A 26,035-nucleotide genomic window follows, 5' to 3' on the forward strand; every position below is an offset into this window, starting at 1 on the left:
CAAAACTTATTTTAGTTTACTTCATTACTATTTCATTTGAGTTAGTGAGCTTTTAATAGGCGATAATCGAAGTAGTTACTTTAGGTTTTCAATTTATTTGTTTTTGTTATTTTGAGAACTATAACACATACGTAATTCGTTGTTCCTATGCACATGATATTTAGCTTAGGTTGAAATGGCCGATCCGTGAGGACCTCACGTAGATTGAATGAGTCCATAGTGTTACCAGACGTTTTTTTTACCACCAAAGTGAAAACCATATCAAAAACCAGGACTAATGTTATCAAATAATTCTGCCTTCTTTGCAAACACTAATAGATTTCTAAGATCCATGACACTTGCTGACGGCTGTATCACCCCTTTTAGCTAGAGTTTTAGCCTAGCAAACGCAAGGCATGAGCACTAGACTTGGTCGATTTATTAACCGATATCGCGCCATCGGTTTTTGGATAGGATTTGTGGTCAGGAAAAGAAGCCTGTGAAATTTAATTTTTTTGACTTTTTTCGACTTTGATTTTTAAGGTTTTTTTCATGACCTACTAAAAATATTTTCATATGTATACCATGTCCGATCCGAAAATGTCTGCTAAAAACGTTGGCGAAAAACTGTTATCGACAACGTTTTTAGCGAACATTTTTGGGTCGGACAGCGTATACATAACAATTTTTTTAGTAGGTCATGAAAAAAACCTTAAAAAAAAAAATCACAGGCTCGATAATTATTTTTTTGGGTATGCGTAGTGGAACTTTTTTTCCTGAGCCCAAATCCTATGGAAGAATTGATGGCGCGATATCGGTTAACTTATGTCCATACAAATCAACCAAGGTTAATGAGAACAGAACTTGTTCGACTGTTTCCTTCTTAAAACCGCACTTCCTACATCTGATATCACTGACCAGGCCTAATATAAAAGCATGTGACGTCAGAAGGCAGTGTGCAGTCAGAGTCCGTCATGAGTATACAGTCTTCTCTTTTTACTGATAGGAGTAATTTTGTTAGTCTAAGGTTGTAAGGCCTAGCCATGATTTTCGCTTGGGTTCACACCTTTCCCACTTGGTCGATCATGTGCAATTCTCGCCTTCCCTCTATCCCACACAATCTTATTGGGACGTCTACGGAGCAAGAAGAACTCAATAAAGATGTACGCTTCTATGTGTCTTGACTGTACTGCTTTGGTAACGGGTACTTATTCCACCTGAAAGCGCTGCAGCGATTTGGAAGCTTATATGATCAATTTATTTCCGGGTCAACACAGAATACCGCAGGCCCTAGTCCTGCCACAACATTGCGACTATGGGTGAACACGTGTATCGCTTCGTCTTCCATCCACCTCTATCGTGGCCCATAGATCCTGTTCGAAGCACAGATATGGAATGAAGTAGTCTCTTTTTCTTTTGGTTCATGAAGTTTTACTACTATGGTTTTATGGGCTAGCCTCATGCTGCCCGGAGGCACTAAGTTTCCTTGTTGTTGTTAGCGATATGGTTTTGCACCAAGTCTACAGGTAGAATGTGCAGAACGGCATACAGTGCTACGGCTGTTGTACGGGTTGTTTTCAGGCCTCTGGTAATGCTAAGCAATTATTATTTAACAAAATTATCTTTTTTCGGAAGGTTCTTTTGTACCTATATCATTCATTAACAAAAGATCAGAAAAACAGATCATACTAGCGGTAAATATTAATGCAGTCATGAGTTAGCTGAGTAAATCAAATAAGGCGGGGTTAAAACATTCCTTTGTTAAAAAGTTTTGGCAAATACCACCAGAAATTGGCCGTGTACTCCCACCAGACAGTGTTGCGTTAATATTCCTATTAAGGGACCAAAGGTGAGACCATTTCGGTTGATAACGAACCTTGTTCGGTTTATATCAGCGAAGCATGGTTTGTCGAAGAACCTTACAGGTGGGTTCAAATACACAACTGTCATTGGTTTTCTCGGTAAATGCAGTTATAAAGAAGTGTTTGAAACTGGAAGGAGGAGGAGCTATGTTACTTTACTAAACTTCTCTGGTATGTTTCGTGGATTTCCTTTCTAGCTCATCAGCAGCATACATTACCACTCTGGTTCGGAATCGAAAGTGCTCCTGCCTTGAGCTTTGATCGATGCTTGATTCTCGGCATTAAGTGCAATCCTCGTAAGATTATTAGATATTGGCCATCTAGCAGGCTCCTTTATGGCCGTCTGTATAAAAGATATTGCAATGATGCGGTAGCTTTATCCTTAACGAGAGCGAAGGGTCTTTTGAGATACCAATACCAATACTGCCGTTTACTTTGAAGCCGTGAATATCCGGTATAAGGATGAGATATATTCCCACTCATTAAGTTAGTAGAAATTCGGGACCATTTACGGGCCATTTTTGGAAACATTTAAGGATCACTTTGTGGCTGTTTCTGGATGGTGACCAAATCATTGCAGAGCTACTTCGGTATCGTTTATATATTGTTTTCTGATGATTTCGAAAAAATATTGGATTTGTGCTAAGGAACACATCAGAATATTTCGAGATTATTGCAGATTGCTTCGCACTTTTTTATAAAGAATAATTTCAGTACTATTTTAAATTAATTTCGAGACAATTTTTGAAAATATTGATTTATTGTCAAATAATCATTTTCATCATTAATTAGCGCTTGACCAATTAAGAGTTTTTGGCCGCTTCGTAAGATGTCACGTCAGATTTACCTGTTCGCATTTGCGAACGGTTAGCATTTAGGAACGTCAAGTCTGCCTCCAACTACATCCTTCAACTCAATGGAGGTTTCCCCCTTTATCTGTTTCTAAACTGCATTGTCGACCTAAATGCTTTTTGTTGGAGCCTCTTCGCCCATTTAACTAATATGACTAAGCTTTCGAAGCTCTTTGGGCTTTTAATCGCTGCAGTACCTTAATATCTGGGTAAAGGTTTTACAGCTTATCACTATACCTCATTCTTAACTCGCCGTAGCAACATAGACAGGACCATACATCTTCCGGAGAACATTTCGCTTGAAATAGTAACTCATCTTTGCTCAACACCGTCTATGAATCCGACTCAGAAAAGTTATGACGATCTACTTGCATTGCGTGAGTTCTATTCATCTATAGAGGAACTTATTTTTCAATTGTCTACTCAATCAAGAGAAGCACTTGTTGACAAAGCTTATTCACTGTTTCAGTTCTAAGCTGACATTGCTTTCGCTGTTAATATTTTTTCCAATAAAGAAAAAGTCTTTCACAGCCACGAATTTATATCTGTCCGCAGTAACGTGGTTACCAGGTTCGAATGCGCCGCTCATTTCTTGGATGGCAGCAAGTACTTCGTCTTGTCCTTATTCACCGTAACTCACTTGTTTACTTCATCATCTAAAGCACAGAAGGCATAACTCGCAGCGCGTTTGTTCAGGCCAATAACATGAAATTCATCAGCATACGCCAGTCATTGTACGCTCTTATAATATATTATACTATTACGGTTTAGTTCTGATGGTAGAAGTATCTTCTCGGGCATTATGTTAAGGAAGTCACACGGGAGGGATTCGCCTTGTCTAAAGTCTTGTTTGGTTTCAGTTGGCTAGTAGAGGTCTTTCCCAATCTTTGCGGAGCTCGTGGTGTTGCCCAACGACACTTAGCAGAGCTTTGTTTACTTTGCAGAGGACTTAAATTCAGACATAGGAGCTTACACGCAACTTCTCTTTATGCTTTTAAGAGCTGCTTTAAAGTCAAGGGCAATCACTTCTACAGAAACCTTCCGTCATCCGCCTGGTCTTTTGGAAGAGTTTTCGGACATTATTTCTATCAGCCAGCTTTTGAATCTCCTCATACTCACACCATTCTGCCTCACATTTTTTCTCCTATATAGACCTTGCCTCACGATAATGTTTCAATACACTGCGGGTTGTCGTGCCCTTACGCAGCGAGGCCCTGTAAGCAACGTCCTTCTTTTCGGGAGCAGCGCGACATTCCTCATCGTACCAGTTGTTTTTGCGGGCTGGCTGGAAACCTATGATGCGAGCAGCGGCGATATGTAGTGATATAAGAATATGGTGAACAGTTCTGTGTGCCGAGCGGAGTAACCATCAGCTGTCTGTTTTGTGAGCAGCTTTTCGACGGCAAACTTTAATTGCATCGCTATGTGCACTTTTCTTGCTACACAGAGGCGTGTGCGCATCTAGTGGTGCTAGTTGATATTTGAACTTCGTAGAGTGCGACACTGGAACTATGTGTGGCGCCGGTCACCACGCATTCGATTTAGTTTGGTTTGGCATTCTTCGATCAGGAGACAACTAAGTAGCTTGGCATTTCATTTTTATGCTGGAACCGGTTTATGCATTGGACCATATTTCGAATCGCGGGGAAGTCAATCAGCCTCAAGCTACCTTATAATAAAAAAATTATTTTAAACAATTTTTTATAGAGAATTTTACAAATTCTCTGTATACTTCACCAACTCATTGCAAGTATTAGCTAAGTTCGTTTCTTAAGTCTTTTGTTCATGCAAGTTACAGAGCAAAAGTGATGCTCAAAAATGTATGTCACTTACAAACACTCAACACACCTACACTCCATATCAATATACCAACAACAATGACGAACTTTATTTGAGTAGAGCTTTTTGCTTTGCGCGTTCCTGAATTTTTATAACTTTATTCAACCTACAAATGCTTAATCAATAAAAACGCCAACAATAAAGGCGTAAACACAGTAAATATGCTATGACGTGTAAAACAATAAGTTTTAAAAATAAAAATTGAACAACAACTTTGACTACTAAGCTTTTTTGTTACAAGGAGTGCCACGGCATCGTCAACGAAATACACCGTGTGCCAACTGCCAACCGCCGCAGACAATAAGTATTCCAAATTTAATGTTAAATTACCGTTTTTTGCTTGCATAGCAACAACAACATTCACAAAAAAAAAAAGGAAAAAGAAATAAGCAATGTAACAGCGAGAGGATTAACTTTTAAGAAAGAAGAAGCTGAAAGCAAACGAAATTAAATAAAACTGTAGGGCGAAGAACAGTGCTTAAAGATGCGGAAGCAACAACTGCCATACGACCTACAAAAGGGTACAACAGAAGCGCAAATGCGCATAAAATAAATGCTAAATTCTATATAATAATCAAACAACAACACACAAAAAAAAATTTATAAATGAGAGTACAAACAAAAAACAAAACAAAAGAGGCATAACAATAAGCAACAAATGTACAAATCCAAGACCAGAAGTTCAATACAAAACCAAAAAAACTAAAAGATCATTTGCAAGTAGCGTTAAGCGAAATGAGCGCAAGGCGCGCTCAACCAACAAAGGATGCTGCTGGTGATCAAGAGGAGCAAACTATGGTAGAAGTTAGGTATAACCAACAAAAACAAAAATTACTACAAAAAATGTCCGCAAAATACAGAAGAGGGGACAACTACTTGTTAGTATCTATGTGAGTTCCGGGTACTTACTGATTTCTGAAAATTTTTTATGCTTTTTAACTGTTTCTCTTTTATTGCATTGAAATTGAAAACAACAGAAACGTGCATAACAATAAAAATAACAACAATAATGCAATTCGTTTCTCAATTTATTTTTATAACTTTTTTTCTTCTAATTCGCATTAAACAACAAATGAATCCATTAAACCTTCAGGCCATCCCCTCCCTCCCCACCTCCAAGATCCATAATGCTTCATTCAGTTCTATACGAAAGTTCAAGAGCACTTCACTGAAAGCACATTCTCAATGACACACGTTTTGTTTTTGGACAAGTTGTGACATTGTTCAGTGAACTAGTGGTCCTCTGCTCAGCTGAGTATAATAAAAGCAATCATAGCAATAATGGAAATTAATTAATTAAATTAATAACTTAACAACTAGTAATTTTGTTAGCTAACGAATATGATATAGCAAAATTGGAAATCCACTTACTCATATTTCCTTTCCTTTCAATTAAAAAGCGAACAAAAGATATTTCAATTAAACCGGTTAGGCGCTAATGCGGCTTAAAACCCGACTTTTTTGTTAGAGCCAGGGGCTAAACATAAATTATTTTAAGCAATAAGAATGTTTTCGTAATATTTGTGTACAACCGTGTCATTCTATAACTTTATCGTATTTTTTTTTTTAAATTCATTCCATTAGAATGGGCCGTTCCATAGTAACTGCGTCTAGAAAAATAAAAGTCCGGACTTAACTATATATTTCGGATTTTATTATTTCTTTCGGACTAAAAGAAAGAAGGCCGAATATAATTTTTTTGAAGAACTTTTTCTACAAAAGGTGCGACAGTTTGGGTGCCTAGTTTACCTATTTTTTTTTATTGTAATTTGTGAATTTAATCTCTCATGTCAAGTTAACTCTGAGTTAATAAATTAACTTGTCGGGCAGCAAGTGGGCCTTAGAAATAAAAAATTAAACAATTTGTTCTTTTATTTTTGGTTCAAATTTCTAATCGCTACGAACCATGACTGTCACTAAACTTTAAATTTACATTAGCTATTGGAAAATGACCGAACTAACACATAATAATGTGCTATTAAATCTGATTTATTATGTTAACATAAAGCATTCAAATTATGAACATTTATCAATGCTTGTTTTACACACTATTACGGTTCACAAGCCAAACGAACAAACCAATACACATACATTTACCGTGATCTAAATGAAAGACCCCTTTGTATGGCTATTTTTTTTTTGGTTACATTCCTTGCGGCATTTTTAATAAATTCGTTATCAAAATTACGGACTCATTCAACTTAAATTTTTTTGAAAGCTGGATGTTCTCTGCAAATTTAAAATTTCGAAAATATATAAAAAGACGTGAGTACCAAGTACTCGTGAAATTCGACGTGTAAACATGGAGGTGTACGTCTGGTAACTCATTAACATAACAGGGTACTGCTAATTTATTTATATATTCAATAACACTAACAGTATTCCTGCCAAGATTCCAAGGGCTGTTGATTTCGCCTTGTAGAACTTTTTCATTTTCTTCTACTTAATATGGTAGGTGTCACACCCATTTTACAAAGTTTTTTCCAAAGTTATATTTTGCGTCATTAAACCAATCCAGTTACCATGTTTCATCCCTTTTTTCGTATTTGGTATAGAATTATGGCATTTTTTTAATTTTTCGTAATTTTCGATATCGATAAAGTGGGCTTGGTTATGGTCGGATTTCGGCCATTTTTTACACCAAGATAAAGTGAGTTCAGATAAGTACGTGGGCTAAGTTTAGTAAAGATATATCGGTTTTTGCTCAAGTTATTGTGTTAACGGCCGAGCGGAAGGACAGACGGTGGACTGTGTATAAAAACTGGGCGCGGCTTCTACCGATTTCGCCCATTTTCACAGAGAACAGTTAACGTCATAGAATCTATGCTCCTACCAAATTTCAAAAGGATTGGTAAATTTTTCTTCGACTTATGGCATTAAAAGTATTCTAGACTCACTAAATGAAAATGGGCGGAGCCACGCCCATTTTGAAATTTTCTTTTATTTTTGTATTTTGTTGCATCATATCATTACTGGAGTTGAATTTTGACTTAATTTACTTATATACAGTAAAGATATTAAATTTTTTGTGAAAATTTGAATTTAAAAAAAATTTTTTTTAAAAAGTGGGCGTGTTCTTCATCAAATTTTGCTAATTTTTATTTAGCACATATATAGTAATAGTAGTAACGTTCCTGCCAAATTTCATCATGATATCTTCAACGACTGCCAAATTACAGCTTGCAAAACTTTTAAATTACCTTCTTGTAAAAGTGGGCGGTGCCACGCCCATTGTCCAAAATCTTACTAATTTTCTATTCTGCGTCATAATGTCAACCCATCTACCAAGTTTCATCGCTTTAACCGTCTTTGGCAATGAATTATCGCATTTTTCTGTTTTTCGAAATTTTCGATATCGAAAAAGTGGGCGTGGTTATAGTCCGAAATCGTTCATTTTAAATAGCGATCTGAGATGAGTGCTCAGGAACCTACATACCAAATTTCATCAAGATACCTCAAAATTTACTCAAGTTATCGTGTTAACGGACGGACGGACGGACGGACGGACGGACATGGCTCAATCAAATTTTTTTTGGATTCTGATTATTTTGATATATGGAAGTCTATATCTTTCTCGATTCCTTTATATATGTACAACCAACCGTTATCCAATCAAACTTAATATACTCTGTGAGCTCTGCTCAACTGAGTATAAAAACCATTGTATAAAGCAATATGAGCAAAGCTCGCTAATTAAATACATATGAAAATAAAATTAAGTTAAATGAAACAAACTAAATAAAATGAAATGAAAGAAAATAATATAAAAAAATGAAAAATGAATTAAGGTAAAAAAGCAAAACAAAACGCAATAAAGTGAACTAAAATGAAACTTAGGTAAATTATATTAATTTAAATGAAATTAAATCGATTTTTAATCGACGAGTTATAAGTTTGTTATCGAAAAGTTTTGGATTCATCTTCGAAAAAATATCGATATGTTATCAATATGTTATCAGATTATTATCATTCCTTATTGGAGTGTTATCGAAAAGTTACCGACCAGTTACCAAAAAGTTTGCGATTACTTATAAAATATATAGATTTGTTATCCGCTTGTTATGGAATAGTTATCGGTTTCATTTTCAAACATTTGTAGATTTGCTATCGAAAAGTTATCGATTTCTTTTTGGAATGTTGCTAGTTTGTTATCGATTTGCCAATGACGACTCGTCTGCTTGTTATGATACAGATATCTAAAAAACTTTAATACAAGCTTGATGACAATTGTGTAGCCTTTCTATGGCAACCCGATAAGAAACCAGTAAGAAGCCGATAAGTCCGCAGTAACAAGCGGATTACAAACCGATAAGTCGACAATAATTATTCGTTATAGATAACTTTACCAGAAACAAATAGTTCCGTGCTTTTTGAGAAGTGGTTCACCCGCCTGTTATTGGTAACAGCACATATTGTATTACTTTCGGCTTGTTATCTATAACGAATAATTATTGTCGACTTATCGGTTTGTAATCCACTTGTTACTGCGGACTTATCGGCTTCTTACTGGTTTCTTATCGGGTTGCCATAGAAAGGCTACACAATTGTCATCAAGCTTGTATTCAAGTTTTTTAGATATCTGTATCATAACAAGCAGACGAGTCGTCATTGGCAAATCGATAACAAACTAGCAACATTCCAAAAAGAAATCAATAACTTTTCGATAGCAAATCTACAAATGTTTGAAAATGAAACCGATAATTATTCCATAACAAGCGGATAACAAATCTATATATTTTATAAGTAATCGCAAACTTTTTGGTAACTGGTCGGTAACTTTTCGATAACACTCCAATAAGGAATGATAATAATCTGATAACATATTGATAACATATCGATATTTTTTCGAAGATGAATCCAAAACTTTTCGATAACAAACTTATAACTCGTCGATTAAAAATCGATTTAATTTCATTTAAATTAATATAATTTACCTAAGTTTCATTTTAGTTCACTTTATTGCGTTTTGTTTTGCTTTTTTACCTTAATTCATTTTTCATTTTTTTATATTATTTTCTTTCATTTCATTTTATTTAGTTTGTTTCATTTAACTTAATTTTATTTTCATATGTATTTAATTAGCGAGCTTTGCTCATATTGCTTTATACAATGGTTTTTATACTCAGTTGAGCAGAGCTCACAGAGTATATTAAGTTTGATTGGATAACGGTTGGTTGTACATATATAAAGGAATCGAGAAAGATATAGACTTCCATATATCAAAATAATCAGAATCCAAAAAAAATTTGATTGAGCCATGTCCGTCCGTCCGTCCGTCCGTCCGTCCGTTAACACGATAACTTGAGTAAATTTTGAGGTATCTTGATGAAATTTGGTATGTAGGTTCCTGAGCACTCATCTCAGATCGCTATTTAAAATGAACGATTTCGGACTATAACCACGCCCACTTTTTCGATATCGAAAATTTCGAAAAACAGAAAAAATGCGATAATTCATTGCCAAAGACGGTTAAAGCGATGAAGCTTGGTAGATGGGTTGACATTATGACGCAGAATAGAAAATTAGTAAGATTTTGGACAATGGGCGTGGCACCGCCCACTTTTACAAGAAGGTAATTTAAAAGTTTTGCAAGCTGTAATTTGGCAGTCGTTGAAGATATCATGATGAAATTTGGCAGGAACGTTACTACTATTACTATATATGTGCTAAATAAAACTTAGCAAAATTTGATGAAGAACACGCCCACTTTTTAAAAAAAAATTTTTTTTAATTCAAATTTTAACAAAAAATTTAATATCTTTACTGTATATAAGTAAATTAAGTCAAAATTCAACTCCAGTAATGATATGATGCAACAAAATACAAAAATAAAAGAAAATTTCAAAATGGGCGTGGCTCCGCCCATTTTCATTTAGTGAGTCTAGAATACTTTTAATGCCGTAAGTCGAAGAAAAATTTACCAATCCTTTTGAAATTTGGTAGGAGCATAGATTCCATGACGTTAACTGTTCTCTGTGAAAATGGGCGAAATCGGTAGAAGCCGCGCCCAGTTTTTATACACAGTCCACCGTCTGTCCTTCCGCTCGGCCGTTAACACAATAACTTGAGCAAAAACCGATATATCTTTACTAAACTTAGCCCACGTACTTATCTGAACTCACTTTATCTTGGTGTAAAAAATGGCCGAAATCCGACCATAACCATGCCCACTTTATCGATATCGAAAATTACGAAAAATTAAAAAAATGCCATAATTCTATACCAAATACGAAAAAAGGGATGAAACATGGTAACTGGATTAGTTTAATGACGCAAAATATAACTTTGGAAAAAACTTTGTAAAATGGGTGTGACACCTACCATATTAAGTAGAAGAAAATGAAAAAGTCCTACAAGGCGAAATCAACAGCCCTTGGAATCTTGGCAGGAATACTGTTAGTGTTATTGAATATATAAATAAATTAGCAGTACCCGACAGATGATTTTCTGGATCACCCTGTTCCACATTTTGGTCGATATCGCGAAAACGCCTTCAGATATACATCTAAGGGCCACTCGCTTTTAAAACCCTCATTAATACCTTTAATTAGATATCCATATCGTACAAACACATTCTAGAGTCAACCCTGGCCCACCCTAATGGCGATATCTCGAAAAGGCGTGCACCTATAGACCTAATGCCCACTCCCTCTTAAATTGCTCAGTAACACCTTTCGTTTGATACCCATATCGTAAAAACGTTCTAGAGTCACCCCTGGCCGACCGTAATGGCGATATCTCGAAAAGGCGTCCACTCCCTCTTAAAATGCTCAGTAACACCTTTCCTTTGATACCCATATCGTACAAACATTCTAGAGTTACCCCTGGCCCACCCTAATGGCGATATCTCGAAAAGGCGTCCACCTATAGACCTAATGCCCACTCCCTCTTAAAATGCTCAGTAACACCTTTCGTCTGATACCCATATCGTACAAACATTCTAGAGTCACTCTTGGTCAACCTTTATGGCGATATCTCGAAAAGGCGTCCACCTATAGAACTGAGGATTACTCCCTTTTAAAATACTCATTACCACCTTTCATTTGATACCAATATCGTACAAACACATTCTAGAGTCACCCTGGCCCACCCTAATGGCGATATCTCGAAAAGGCGCCCACCTATAGACCTAATGCCCACTTTCTTTTAAAATGCTCAGTAACACCTTTCGTTTGATACCCATATCGTACAAACATTCTAGAGTCACCCCCGGCCCACCCTAATGGCGATATCTCGAAAAGGCGTCCACCTATAGACCTAATGTCCACTCCCTCTTAAAATGCTCAGTAACACCTTTCGTTTGATACCCATATCGTACAAACATTCTAGAGTCACCCCTGGCCCACCCTAATGGCGATATCTCGTAAAGGCGTCCACCTATAGACCTAATGCCCACTCCCTCTTAAAATGCCCAGTAACACCTTTCGTTTGATACCCATATCGTACAAACATTCTAGAGTCACCCTTGGTCAACCTTTATGGCGATATCTCGAAAAGGCGTCCACCTATAGAACTGAGGATTACTCCCTTTTAAAATACTCATTACCACCTTTCATTTGATACCCATATCGTACAAACACATTCTAGAGTCACCCTGGCCCACCCTAATGGCGATATCTCGAAAAGGCACCCACCTATAGACCTAATGCCCACTTTCTCTTAAAATGCTCAGTAACACCTTTCGTTTGATACCCATATCGTACAAATATTCTAGAGTCACCCCTGGCCCACCCTAATGGCGATATCTCGAAAAGGCGTCCACCTATAGACCTAGTGCCCACTCCCTCTTAAAATGATCAGTAACACCTTTCGTTTGATACCCATATCGTACAAACATTCTAGAGTCACCCTTGGTCCACCTTTATGGCGATATCTCGAAAAGGCGTCCACCTATAGAACTAAGGATTACTCCCTTTTAAAATACTCATTACCACCTTTCATTTGATACCCATATCGTACAAACACATTCCAGAGTCACCCCTGGCCCACCCTAATGGCGATATCTCGAAAAGGCGTCCACCTATGGACCTAATGCCCACTCCCTCTTAAAATGCTCAGTAACACCTTTCGTTTGATACCCATATATACAAACACATTCTAGAGTCACTCCTGGCCCACTCTAATGGCGACATTTCGAAAAGGCGTCCACCTATAGACCTAATGTCCACTCCCTCTTAAAACGCTCAGTAACACCTTTCATTTGATTCCCATATCGTACAACTAGAGACACCCCTGGTCCACCTTTATGGCGATATCTCGAAACGGCGTCCACCTAGGGAACTAAGGATCACTCCTTTTCGAAATACTCATTAACAGCTTTCATTTGATACCCATATCGTACAAACATATTCTAGAGTCACCCCTGGTCCACCTTTATGGGGATTTCTCGAAAAGGCGTTCACCTATAGAACTAAAGCCCATTCCCTTTTAAAATACTCATTATCACCTTTCATTTGATACCCATATCGTACAAACACATTCTAGAGTCAGCCCTGGTCCACCTTTATGGCGATATCCCTAAATGGCGTCCATCCATAGAACTATGGCCTACTCTCTCTTAAAATACTCTTTAATACCTTCCATTTGATACACATGTCATACAACCACATTCCAGGGTTACCCTAGGTTCATTTTCCTACATGGTGATTTTCCTTATTTTGTCTACATAGCTCTCAACTGAGTATGTAATGTTCGGTTACAACCGAACTTAGCCTTCCTTACTTGTTGTAATTGATATTAGAGAAAAATTTTAAGTTTACAAACGGCGATGGTTACTAGGACATGTTTCTGAATTTCACTTCTTCATCACCAACATTCATATCAGTGCAAGCCTTTAGCTTCTAAGCCATATGAACGTCCCGTTGTTCGCTGTACAATTGGTCTCTAAGAGTTGCCTTTGTGTTTATATTCCTTTTGATCACCATGTACGCACATACACTCTGTATGTAGTTTATTCCTAATGGTGTGGATATGATTTTTAGGCCTGTGGCGGATATCGTTGATGAAGTCATATTGGGAGTGGACTTCTTGGTTGACCATGCCATTAGGATCGATATGCGGAGAAAAATTATGCACTATAAGAACCAGGACATACCACTTAACTTTAGTTTGAACAAGTTACTGGTGTTACTGAGCATTTTAAGAGGGAGTGGGCATTAGGTCTATAGGTGCACGCCTTTTCGAGATATCGCCATTAGGGTGGGCCAGGGTTGACTCTAGAATGTGTTTGTACGATATGGATATCTAATTAAAGGTATTAATGAGGGTTTTAAAAGCGAGTGGCCCTTATATGTATATGTGAAGGCGTTCTCGCGATATCGACTAAATGTGGATCAGGTGATCCAGAAAATCATCTGTCGGGTACTGCTAATTTATTTATATATTCAATAACACTAACAGTATTCCTGCCAAGATTCCAAGGGCTGTTGAATTCGCCTTGTAGAACTTTTTCATTTTCTTCTACTTAATATGGTAGGTGTCACACCCATTTTACAAAGTTTTTTCCAAAGTTATATTTTGCGTCAATAAACCAATCCAGTTACCATGTTTCATCCCTTTTTTCGTATTTGGTATAGAATTATGGCATTTTTTTAATTTTTCGTAATTTTCGATATCGATAAAGTGGGCGTGGTTATGGTCGGATTTCGGCCATTTTTTATACCAAGATAAAGTGAGTTCAGATAAGTACGTGGGCTAAGTTTAGTAAAGATATATCGGTTTTTGCTCAAGTTATTGTGTTAACGGCCGAGCGGAAGCACAGACGGTGGACTGTGTATAAAAACTGGGGGTGGCTTCCACCGATTTCGCCCATTTTCACAGAGAACAGTTAACGTCATAGAATCTATGCTCCTACCAAATTTCAAAAGGATTGGTAAATTTTTGTTCGACTTATGGCATTAAAAGTATTCTAGACACACTAAATGAAAATGGGAGGAGCCACGCCCATTTTGAAATTTTCTTTTATTTTTGTATTTTGTTGCATCATATCATTACTGGAGTTGAATTTTGACTTAATTTACTTATATACAGTAAAGATATTAAATTTTTTGTTAAAATTTGAATTTAAAAAAAAATTTTTTTAAAAAGTGGGCGTGTTCTTCATCCAATTTTGCTAATTTTTATTTAGCACATATATAGTAATAGTAGTAACGTTCCTGCCAAATTTCATAATGATATCTTCAACGACTGCCAAATTACAGCTTGCAAAACTTTTAAATTACCTTCTTGTAAAAGTGGGCGGTGCCACGCCCATTTTCCAAAATCTTACTAATTTTCTATTCTGCGTCATAACTTCAACCCATCTACCAAGTTTCATCGCTTTAACCGCCTTTGGCAATGAATTATCGCATTTTTTCGGTTTTTCGAAATTTTCGATATCGAAAAAGTGGGCGTGGTTATAGTCCGATATCGTTTATTTTAAATAGCGATCTGAGATGAGTGCTCAGGAACCTACATACCAAATTTCATCAAGATACCTCAAAATTTACTCAAGTTATCGTGTTAACGGACGGACATGGCTCAATCAAATTTTTTTGGATCCTGATTATTTTGATATATGGAAGTCTATATTTATCTCGATTCCTTTATATATGTACAACCAACCGTTATCCAATCAAACTTAATATACTCTGTGAACTCTGCTCAACTGAGTATAAAAAGGGGCTCCGCAGTAATCGGGTACTGGTGGAAAAGACGCGACAAAGACCACGAAAGTCAAAGGCAAAGGTTGATAGATCGAATGGGTCAAATAAATTAAAATCAAAAGTACCTTCGAGAGAAACAGTGGCAATGACAAAACCTAAAAGACACAGGAAAAGGAAGCAACGAATTTCCGAGAAAGAATGCGAGGGTAGTTTCAAGCCAGAGCGCACTACTGTGGGGTAACGTTGGAAGGATACTGATTATGCAAAGCAAATCCGTCCAGCGCAAGCTCTACGAAGTAGTTCATAGGCCAAACAACAGAGTGTGAAGGAACGAAACCAGGGAATTGAGTAGTACGATGAAACACAGGTACCATGAGAACAATAATTCGAAACATTTCTTGGCAGGAGATTTGGTACTGTTATACAACCCTCACCGGCGGAAAGGTGTTCCATCCAAATTTCGGTGCAGTTGGGAAGGCCCGTACAAGGTTGTGAAGAAGATCAGTGATACCATCTACCGCATACAAAGCATTGAGAAACCACGGAGTAGAAGAGTGGTACATTTGGCGATGCTAGCAGCGTTTAGATCGAGAGATTTGTCTGATCGTGACGATCAGACATAGGTGGAGGGCAGTGTTACGAATATTAGCAAAACTAAGGAGTGCTACCAGCTCTAAGCCGATGCTAAGCAGTGACGTGAATGCACATCAATAATTCAATCATCATGTATCTACATAAACGAAACAATAACTGCGTCTACATATATGTACCATGTACGTATACGAGCAGCAGAGGGTCAATGCACAAATACATGCATATATCTGAGATACTCCTATAAGTATGCAATGAGAAAAACTATAAAGTTGTGCAATTGTAGTTACAGCTGAGATGTTTGAGAGCTAATGGACTAGTAGATTCTGGAAGCGCCTAGAAGATGCGAATGTTAAAGTCAAAGAGTATAAAAGGCGACAGATGTAGAGGCGCTGGAATTCAGTTTGAGTTGAGTTGTCAAGCAGTTACGACTAGAACGATATCTAGCGAGCAATAGCAGTATTATTTTGAAAGTCAGTTTCATTTAAGCCATCAGTTTGGTTATTAAACTATTCGTTGCACAGTTTGAGTGTTATTGTGAAGTATTTTAATAAAGGCCATTTTTCCATTATTCAGTATTGGAGTTATTTATTCAACAGTTTAGCGATACGAACCTAGCAAAAGTGCAAATAAGAGGATTTGCAGCAAATTTGTTACAATATCAATTCGTGGAACATATTGTTACTATCGAATATTGACAAATATCTTCATTTAGGATCTATTATAATTTAAGAAATTTGATAAATTCAAAAGTCTATATGTGCAAGAAATAATTTGTTACATCGTTTATATTAGTTTCGTTCAATGTTGTTTTTTTTTGTCAATTTCCTTATGAATTGGAGACCCCTGCAATCCATTTTTGGGCAACCCTGGAGGAAAACGTTCGAAGCTGGAACTTTTTTTTTTTAGTTATAAGGAACTTCCCGATAACTCAACGATATGAAACCTTGAACATTTATTTGGTCTCTACTGGGTTATTATGTTTAGAATAAAAAAGCCTTCTTCCCTAAGACTATTCAACGTCAGGGAAACATTTTCGCTTCGTAGTCCAGGGAATGCGGGATTTAAAAATTCGTCCGAACTTGGAAGTGTTAGCTTTCTAGTTTTAGGGAACTTTCGGATAACCCATAGAACTGAAACTTTTGACACAACTTTATGCTCTATAAGGTTGAAATATGTAATACAAAAGAGTTTTCTAGATGGGAGAGGGATTGAGATATTCTGAGATATTTAGAAAGTCCATTCACAACATGTGGAAATTTGCTTTTTGAGTAACTTTCAGTAGAGCCAGATTATTGAAACTAAAAACTTACTTCAGATCCAAATGATTATGCTACGTCAGGGAAAAAATTTCGTTTGGTGGTCCAGGGATCGTGAAACTTAAAAAGAAATTTTCCGAATTTGGAAAATTTTCTTTCGCGTTTTAAGGAACTTTCCAATAAGCCAGAGAACTGAAACTATGAACGAAACTTGGGGCTTTATAAAGTTGTTATATTAAGGATAAACGAGTTTTCTAGGGGTCAAGATATTTAGAAGAATTAAAAGGCCAATTAGAATTCAGGAATATTGCGATCGATTTTTAAGTAACTGAGCTACAAATAGTTCAGATTACCTTCACAATGCAGCAAAATAAGAAAAAAAAGAAGATTACATTTTTTTAAGTACTTTGCTGAGGAACAAAAATATAAAGGTGGGGCGAACATTGCAGAACTTAGGTAAAGATCATACAGAAAGCCTATTTATTGCACTCCACCTTCATATTTTTGTTCCTGATGAAAATGTTTACAATGGATATGTAAATATACTTCTGGTAAGACTATAGACTCATACAGTCTTTGTGAAGTCCTCATGGACCGGTCAGTTCAACCTATCCTTACTTACTTACTTAATTGGCGCTTAACCGTCTAAACGGTTATGGCCGTCCAACAAGGCGCGCCAGTCGCTCCTTCGCTCCGCCAACCGGCGCCAATTGGTTACACAATGGGAGTTTAAATCGTTTTCCACCTGGTCCTTCCAACGGAGTGGGGGCCGCCCTCTACCTCTGCTTCCATAGATGGGTTCCGATAGAAACACTTTCTTGGCCGGAGCATCATCTTTCATTCGCATAACATGGCCTAGCCAGCGCAGCCGCTGCGTTTTAATTCGCTGGACTATGTTGATGTCTGCGTATAGCTCGTACAGCTCATCATTAAATCTTCTTCGGTACTCGCCATCGCCAACGCGTAGAGGTCCATAAATCTTTCGAACAACTTTTCTCTCGAACACTCCCAAAGCTGCTTCATCTGCTGTTGTCATGGTCCACGCTTCTGTCTGATATAGCAGGACGGGTACGATAAGTGACTTATAGAGTATGATTTTCGTTCGCCGAGAGAGGACTTTAATTTTCAATTGCCTACCTAGTCCAAAGTAACATTTATTAGCAATATTGATTCTTCGCTGGATTTCAGTGCTGATGTTGTTGCTAGTATTGATGCTGGTTCCCAAATGAACGAAGTGTTTTACGAAGTCTCCTATCCTTACCTATATTTAAATTTGAATATATACGTTCAATAAGTTTACGTCTTTGTTTAAGGAGACATTTTTCGTTTTTTTTGGTCCATTTATATAAACGAGGTAATTAAAAACAATTTATTCTTTTTCTTATTTTTTTTCTTAGTTCAATGTGCTGGTCAAGTTTATGTGATTGCAAAGAATTAATGTAGTTTTTATTTTGCTCTAGATTCCGATATGCCTACATGTTTGAGGGAGGGGTGACATAAGGTAAACGGTTTCATTAAACGAATTAATATTTATGCAGCTTGTTATTAGTTTTTATTTTATGGACTTTTTTTAGGTTATTGTACCAACAACTGGTGCCAACACATGCTAAGTAAAAATGTTGTTATGACTACGGGATTATAACTATTTCAACTTTGCCATGGTTTTATGAACAAGTAGAGTGTCAAAGAAATGCTTGAGGACGGGTGGTATAGTCAATTCAGTTAGAGTTATAATCGTATGTACTTACTAAAGTTTTATATGAGAATCATGAACTTGCATTGCGCTTGCTTCTTTTGTTTGCAAGTCTTCCGGCTGCAGGCAGAAGTCATTTCCGTTCCGAAGTGCGGAGTCGCACTTAAATTCTTTAGTTGAAAAGAAATGCGCTCAATTTACATGTTAGGCACGTCAGCGCACTTCACTCATTCATTCATACATTCATTCATTGCAGCAAACATGTAATTTTTTTTTTTAATATTAAGTAATTAAAACAGCAGCCGTATAATATTGCCAAGCATTATAAATGTTGGTCAAAATAATATAAATATTGTGGCTATTTAACTGGCTAGCTTAACTGGATATGACACTGTCAGCCCTTTTCTGCTGTTGCTTTGCTCGTTCTTTATGTTAAAAAAATTCATACATGTAAATATTATTGAAGAGTTGCGCTTTGTGGCAAGCCCTTCTTATGTTTTTATTATTTAATAAAATAAAAATTATACAAATATAAGACTTGAAGAGTTAAAACCAACCTTTTTTTTTGCCATTTTATTTTATTTATTTTTTATTTATTTGAAGTCGACAGCAAAAGTAAAATGGTAGACTACACGATAAAAATATACATATGTATGCAGTTCAAAAGCTAAAATTAAATATATCGAAATTTTAACAATGTTATAGTAGAACATTACTATTGAATTTCTGAATATAAAGCTAGAAATAAAAGAAAAAAATAAAACCTGATGCCGGCGGAATGCATCAGATTCCGCTCAGCAAGCAGTCGGAATGCACAGGGTTCCTATCGGATTCCTGCGGGAATGCAAACGGGATTCCAATCAGTATGTCCTCGGAATGCGGCAGAACTCCGGTAGGATAGTGTTGTATGCCATCACAATGCATAAAAGTTAACATGACTTGCGTACTTGGAATGCACCGGATTCTAATCAACTATCTGCCTAACTCAAAAATATATATTGCCGGAATGCATGCAATTCCGGCGTGTAAAAAAAAAAAAAAACAAAATTAGATGCTACCTCTCAGGTTAGATAGGCGAGTATTGCATTACGTAAAGCGGCAAAAGTACATTCAAGACTAATGCAGCTATACATGTTATTGTACAAGAAATGGTGTTGGGGAACACCATTTTAAGGTAAGAAAGTTGGTTTCCGTTCTAGTCGTTTCGTTGGAGTGGTCGTATGGGTCATCCTCGGCTCAACTACAATTTGTCGGGCTTTTTTAGTTGATGCTGAAATCTAAGTAGACCTCAAGGTTGGCGTTGTGCTTCCTTCTGGCAGTTTGGCGGAGTTAGGAGTTGCAATGCTTCCCTGACCTGGAGTTAGGGTGGTGTTGTGCACTCCTAATAGGAATCGTTGGTATTTAGAAATGGATAACGGAGCGTTAAAGACGATAAATAAATGTAACGGGATTTTGTAAAGGAAACTAACGGAATATCTGGCGTGACGCCATGAAATTAAACGGTTTTTTAATACGGAACTTAAGAATATGGATAAATAAACCTGACAAAATATACAAAATATGGATAAATTAATCTGACAAGGTTATAATCTGGTGTGGTTCCATTAAAATACTTATATCACGAACAATGTATTTAAGGTGAATAAAGTATGATACAGACATACAAATATTACAAGCAATACAAAATGATGGACATTGAAAAACACAACGGTATGCACAGCTGTCTCTTAATGTCTACATTTCGATAAAGCAGAATACGAATTTTAAACAAAGTTTATTAAATAAAATAATACATATAATAGCCTGGTTAATAGAGAAATAACTCTCCACCAATTAAAGCTGTATGTGCGGCAGCTTCATTGCTTAAATAAAAAAAAGGTAAGAAAGTTGAATTGATATATTCTTTCAATAGCAGTGACGAACGATCAGTAGATAGAAGGCGTTGCAGCTTCTGTTTATCAAATTTTTTAAACAACTAAGTCAAGCCGTCCTTACGAGAATGTCCCTCTGCAACTTTAGTATTTGAGCAGATGTATGCATCCCTTAGCACAAAACACAGTCAATCTCAATGTTTTGAGATCCATGCGTTAGAGCTTTAATTATTATTGAATTACTAGCATACCAAGCAGACATTATTCTGCCATAAATTTGCTTATCTGTATAATTTTTAAGAAGCTTTTTTACCCGTCTTACTTACATTTCATTTCGGACGTATGTACATATAAATGTATGTATGTAGGTATTATCAATTCATGTCTTTATATCGGCTTCGTATATTTATCCGTTTTCGCAGGTTTATGCAACTAAACGGAATACCAAAATAAAAATTACTTTACTTTAAAGTTCTCATCAAGAGATTTCTTTCGATATCCACATTGTGTAAACACATTCTAGGGATGTCCGGGTCCAAGTTTTGGCCTATCTCTCCAAACCATAGTCACACAAGGGTACGAAAAATTACCCTGTACTAAAGCACTCATCAACAGCTACCATTGGATATCCATAGTGTATAAACACATTCTTGGGGTACCCGGATGCACATTTTGGTCTATATCTCGAGACTTTAGTCAGCCAGTTGTACAAAAATAACCCGTATTTAAGTACTCATCAGCAGCTTTCAGTTGATACCCATACTATAGAAACACATCCTAGGGTTACCCGGGTCCATATTTTGGTTTATATCTCAAGACCCTACCCGCCTAGCGAGATAAGGATATGCCTAGGGACTTCCGTGGGGGAAACTTCATAAGCATGTACATTTTTGCATTATTATGTTGCGTAATTTAGGCGCTATGGCGGCCACCGTGGTGTGATGGTAGCGTGCTCCGCCTATCACACCGTATGCCCTGGGTTCAACTCCCGGGCAAAGCAACATCAAAATTTTAGAAATAAGATTTTTCAATTAGAAGAAAATTTTTCTAAGCGGGGTCGCCCCTCGGCAGTGTCTGGCAAGCGCTCAGATTGTATTTCTGCCATGAAAAGCTCTCAGTGAAAACTCATCTGCCTTGCAGATGCCGTTCGGAGTCGGCATAAAACATGTAGGTCCCGTCCGGCCAATTTGTAGGGAAGAATCAAGAGGAGCACGACGCAAATTGGAAGAGAATCTTAGATCTCTTCGGAGGTTATCGCGCCTTACATTTATTTATTTTTTTTAATTTAGGCGCTATTACGTAACATCAAAGAGACATTCGCATTTATATATATAGATGTTTAATGATTTAACAATTTTATTAAGTTCTTACGAGTTCGGTAGCTGAAAACTCCTCAGTTGACATATTATCATACTAAGTGTAGTAAGAACTGTAATCTATTGCGTTATTTATTATGAGTTCATCAAAGAGAATGTGTGTAAACAATCCATACAGTTTTCATTTTATTTGTAGCGCGTATGTACAATTAAACTTTTATTAACTTTTCCCTTCCTCATATGAAATTAAACAAAAATCCTGGATTCCAAGTTTCTTATGTAAAAGATGTGTTGAGTCATTAAGCTTATGTGAAACTAAAAAAAGACCAAGGTCCTGTGATACTGACATGTACTGAAAGTACCATGTATTGGGTTATAAAAAAACTGTTAAGGAAACATAAGTTGCCTAACTTTTCTGAGCGTATAGACCAACTGATGCTACGCTTTCAACAACTGGGAGTAAACATTTGATACACTTTCTTCATAGCCATCCATCATAACCATTTTCTTGCAAATTTGAGAGTTCTCATTGTAAAGCTAAGCGAACGTTTTCACCAGAACTTCCGCACTATGGAAGAGCCGATATCAAGGATATTGGAATGCACATATGTTAGCTGATTACTCTTGGAGCATTAAGAGTAGTGCTCTTGAATCAATTCATAAAAGAAAATCTCTTGAAAGGACATTTAAGTCACTATTGATAATATTGATAATATAAAAATTCATTTTTAATTTTAAATTTTTTGGAACGGATAAGACGACTGTTGTTTCGAGTATACCTTGGAATTGAATTCGAACTCGCACTCGTAAGGTTGCTGAACTGTTTCAAACACATTCAGCCAAGTCATGCCCTAGTTGTTGTAAACTTATCCCAATTGCCTTCTTTGCACAGTACATACTTTTTATATTATAATGTGTCAAAGTTTTTCTTTTTTTTTGTTCGCCGTTTCAAAGAAACAGTTCTCTGTTACTTGTTATATTTATAGAAATACTAGCAGACCCGGCAGACGTTGTTCTGCCCTAAATTTGGCCTATATGCATATATTTTAATAAGCTTTTTCCGTTTAACTCCGCCCTACCCTCTACACTTTTTTCTAATCTTTTTATTCACTCCTCCCTCCGTCTTTTACGCTGCATCTCCATCTTCTTCTCATTCTATCTCTTTCTCAGTCTCCTTCTCTCTTTTCTATTCTCTCAGCTTTTTCTCCTTCTTCTTCATCTCTTATTACCAGTCCCAGAGGGTGGTATGTATTTTGTTCCAGTCCCATTCCGAGTCTCAGTCCCAGTCCCACTCCGAGTCTCAGTCTCAGTCCCAGTCCTAGTCCTAATCCCATTCCCATTCCGTCTCTGGTATACTTCCCGGAAAAAAGCATCATAAATACTAATATAGGCAAATTTTTATACGAAATTTCAGGCAAATCGAATAGGACGTATGTAAATAGGTGTGTGGGTATTATTAATTCTTGTCTTTATTTCGGCTTCGCATGCATATTTATCAGTTTTGGCAGGTTGATGCGACTAAATCGAATATCAAAATGAACTTTAGAGCTCTCACCAACAGCTTTCATTTGATATCCATAATACACACACATTCTAGGGGTATCCGGGTCCATGTTTTGGCCTATATCCCGAGACCCTAGTCACTCAGCGTTGTAAAACTTACTCTGTATTATAGCACACATCAACAGATTCAATTTGATACCCATAATATAAAAACACATTCTAGGTGTATCCGGGTCCATGTTTTGGCTTATATCTCGAGACTGTAGTCACCCAGCGGTGGAAAACTTACTCTGTAATAAAACATACATCAACAGCTTCAATTTGATATCCATAATGTAAAAACACATTCTAGGTGTATCCGGGTCCACGTTTTGGCCTACATATCAAGATCCTAGTTACCCAGCGGCATAAAACTTACTCTGTACTAAAGCACACATCAACAGCTTCAATTGGATACCCACAATGTAAAAACACATCCTAATGTTACCCTGATCAACGTTTTAGCCTATATCTCGAGACCATAGTCACCAATAGGTATGAAAACTACCCTGTACTAAAGCACTCATAAACAGCTTCAATTTGATACCCACAATGTAAAACTATTGTCTAGGAGTTCACGGGGCCACGTTTGGCCTATATCTCCAGACCCTAGTCACCCAGGGGTATGAAAATTATCCTCTACTAAATCACTCATCAACAGCTTTCATTTGTTATCCATATTGTATAAACACATTCTAGGGATACCCGGGTCCATGTTTTGGCTATATCTCGAGTCCCTAGCCTCCCAGTTGTATGAAAATTATCCTGTACTAAATCACTCATCAACAGCTTTCATTTGTTATCCATATTGTATAAATACATTCTAGGGGTACCCGGGTCCACGATTTTATCTCAAGACCCTAGGCACGTAGCGAAAACAAGGTAGACGTTGGCCGATTCTCAGACCTATATGATTACAAAATTTCATGAGAATCGGTTCAGCCGTTTCGGAGGAGTTAAGCTTCTAACACCGTTCCCGAAGAATTTTATATATATTAGATACCGTAGCAACCAATTTTGCCTATTTGTAATAATTTATCGCGGATTTTACTGTCTAAAGAATATAATATGCAACGAAGACGATTGACATAAGTTTACAACAACTAAGGCATGACGTGGTTGAAAGGGCTGTGGGGTTCAAATCTCACTCCCGGGAGAAAAGGCTTTGAAGAGCTTTACAAAGTATAATCGAAAAAGCTGTCCCCCGCGTCCGCTCTCATGTCACGTTGCTTAAATTTTGCCCAAATTATTAATTAAAACTAAAAATTTAAGATTGCTTCAAACAAATAATTTTATACATTTAAAAGCAGTGACGGCAATCCCCTCTAAGTTCAAACAAAAAAGTTTATTTAAAAAAAAAAAACCTCTAGAAAACCTCTAAAAAATTAAAAAAAAATAGTTTTTACTAAAAATGTGATTACTAAAAATTTCGGAACTTAGTACTGCAGGAGAAATTAGGGTAAATAGCACTTTGACAGTCATGCATAGAATCCCGTGCAACTAAACTGTGTCGACCAATGTAATTAGCATATTGCGATGGTACCACTTCGCACGTTGGACAAATGGAAGGCGCTGCGGATTTTAATCCGAATTTTCTTAGATTCCAATACCTGTTAAACGGAGCTCATAAATTCTTTAAACATAAAAAAATGTTAGCTTTGTATATTGCATTAGATAGATTATTTTAGGGGAGAGGTCTTCAAGCTTTAATATATAATAATAAGCTAACCAACCTGTTAGCTGTGGTTAAATGCCAACTCCTTCAGCCTTTATGTAACCGGTAATTAACATTTGTAGCGAGGTCGGAAAAAACAGCCACATAAAATAAAAATTTCGGAAACAACAGACCAAAACACTTCTAATAAATTCAATTCAGCAAAATGTTTTCTTAAAATTAAGTAATCGAATATTAAATTTGTATAAAATTACCAACCTTGTTCGCCCACTATATTGACTAAATTTTGTTGTTTCCGCTTTCACTTGTTTTTTATTTTTTATTGAATGTGCATTTTTCACTTCACCTGGAAACAAAAAATGTGATTTTTGAAAATTTGACAAATACTTTTTTAATAAATTTATTTTTTATTAGATATCTTTACACTAAATTAGCCTCCTTTAGGTTTGCGTTTTGTTAATTGAAGAATAAAGTAAAAACGTAATTAATTAACTCGTTGAGTGAAGAATAGATTACGACTTGGTATTTTTTTTTTTTTTTTTTTTTTTTTTTAATGGACGTTGTGGCATCGCGCTGCCCTCAAGTGGCCCAATGAAACCAGGCTAATCCTGTTCACGCGATCGATTTATATATATATATAATAACTTTTTTTTTTTTTTTTTTTTATTTTGCCGAGTCTTTGATGGGCAGCGGTTTGTCAAGCGTCACGATCTGAGACTGCTCAGCTACAGAAGAAATTTCATCAGCCAAGCGTAATACTTAAAGAGAACAGAAGCAAACGTATTATACATTAATTTAGAGAGGTGAGAACAATCTTTTTTATAGAAAAAAGGAAGTCCGAGCTATCAAATGTGTTTGAGTGAGAGTTATAATCTTGGCATAAACGCCGAAAAGGTTCATTTTGTTCGAAATTC

The 26,035-nt window shown here is 36.6% G+C and overlaps 1 long non-coding RNA gene across 1 annotated transcript in view; it reads right to left on the bottom strand.

The window, feature by feature from the left end:
• Positions 1 to 25,667, bottom strand: part of LOC137235685 (uncharacterized) — a 245,527-nt gene extending 219,860 nt beyond the window's left edge. The window contains exon 1 of the long non-coding RNA XR_010948024.1: positions 25,380 to 25,667. This is a non-coding gene — a long non-coding RNA (uncharacterized lncRNA). The remainder of the gene's footprint in view (positions 1 to 25,379) is intronic.
• Between the last annotated feature and the right edge of the window lie 368 nt (positions 25,668 to 26,035).

The sequence above is a fragment of the Eurosta solidaginis genome, unplaced genomic scaffold (genome assembly GCF_040869045.1).
Source record: "Eurosta solidaginis isolate ZX-2024a unplaced genomic scaffold, ASM4086904v1 ctg00000431.1, whole genome shotgun sequence".
Taxonomy (NCBI): domain Eukaryota; kingdom Metazoa; phylum Arthropoda; class Insecta; order Diptera; family Tephritidae; genus Eurosta; species Eurosta solidaginis.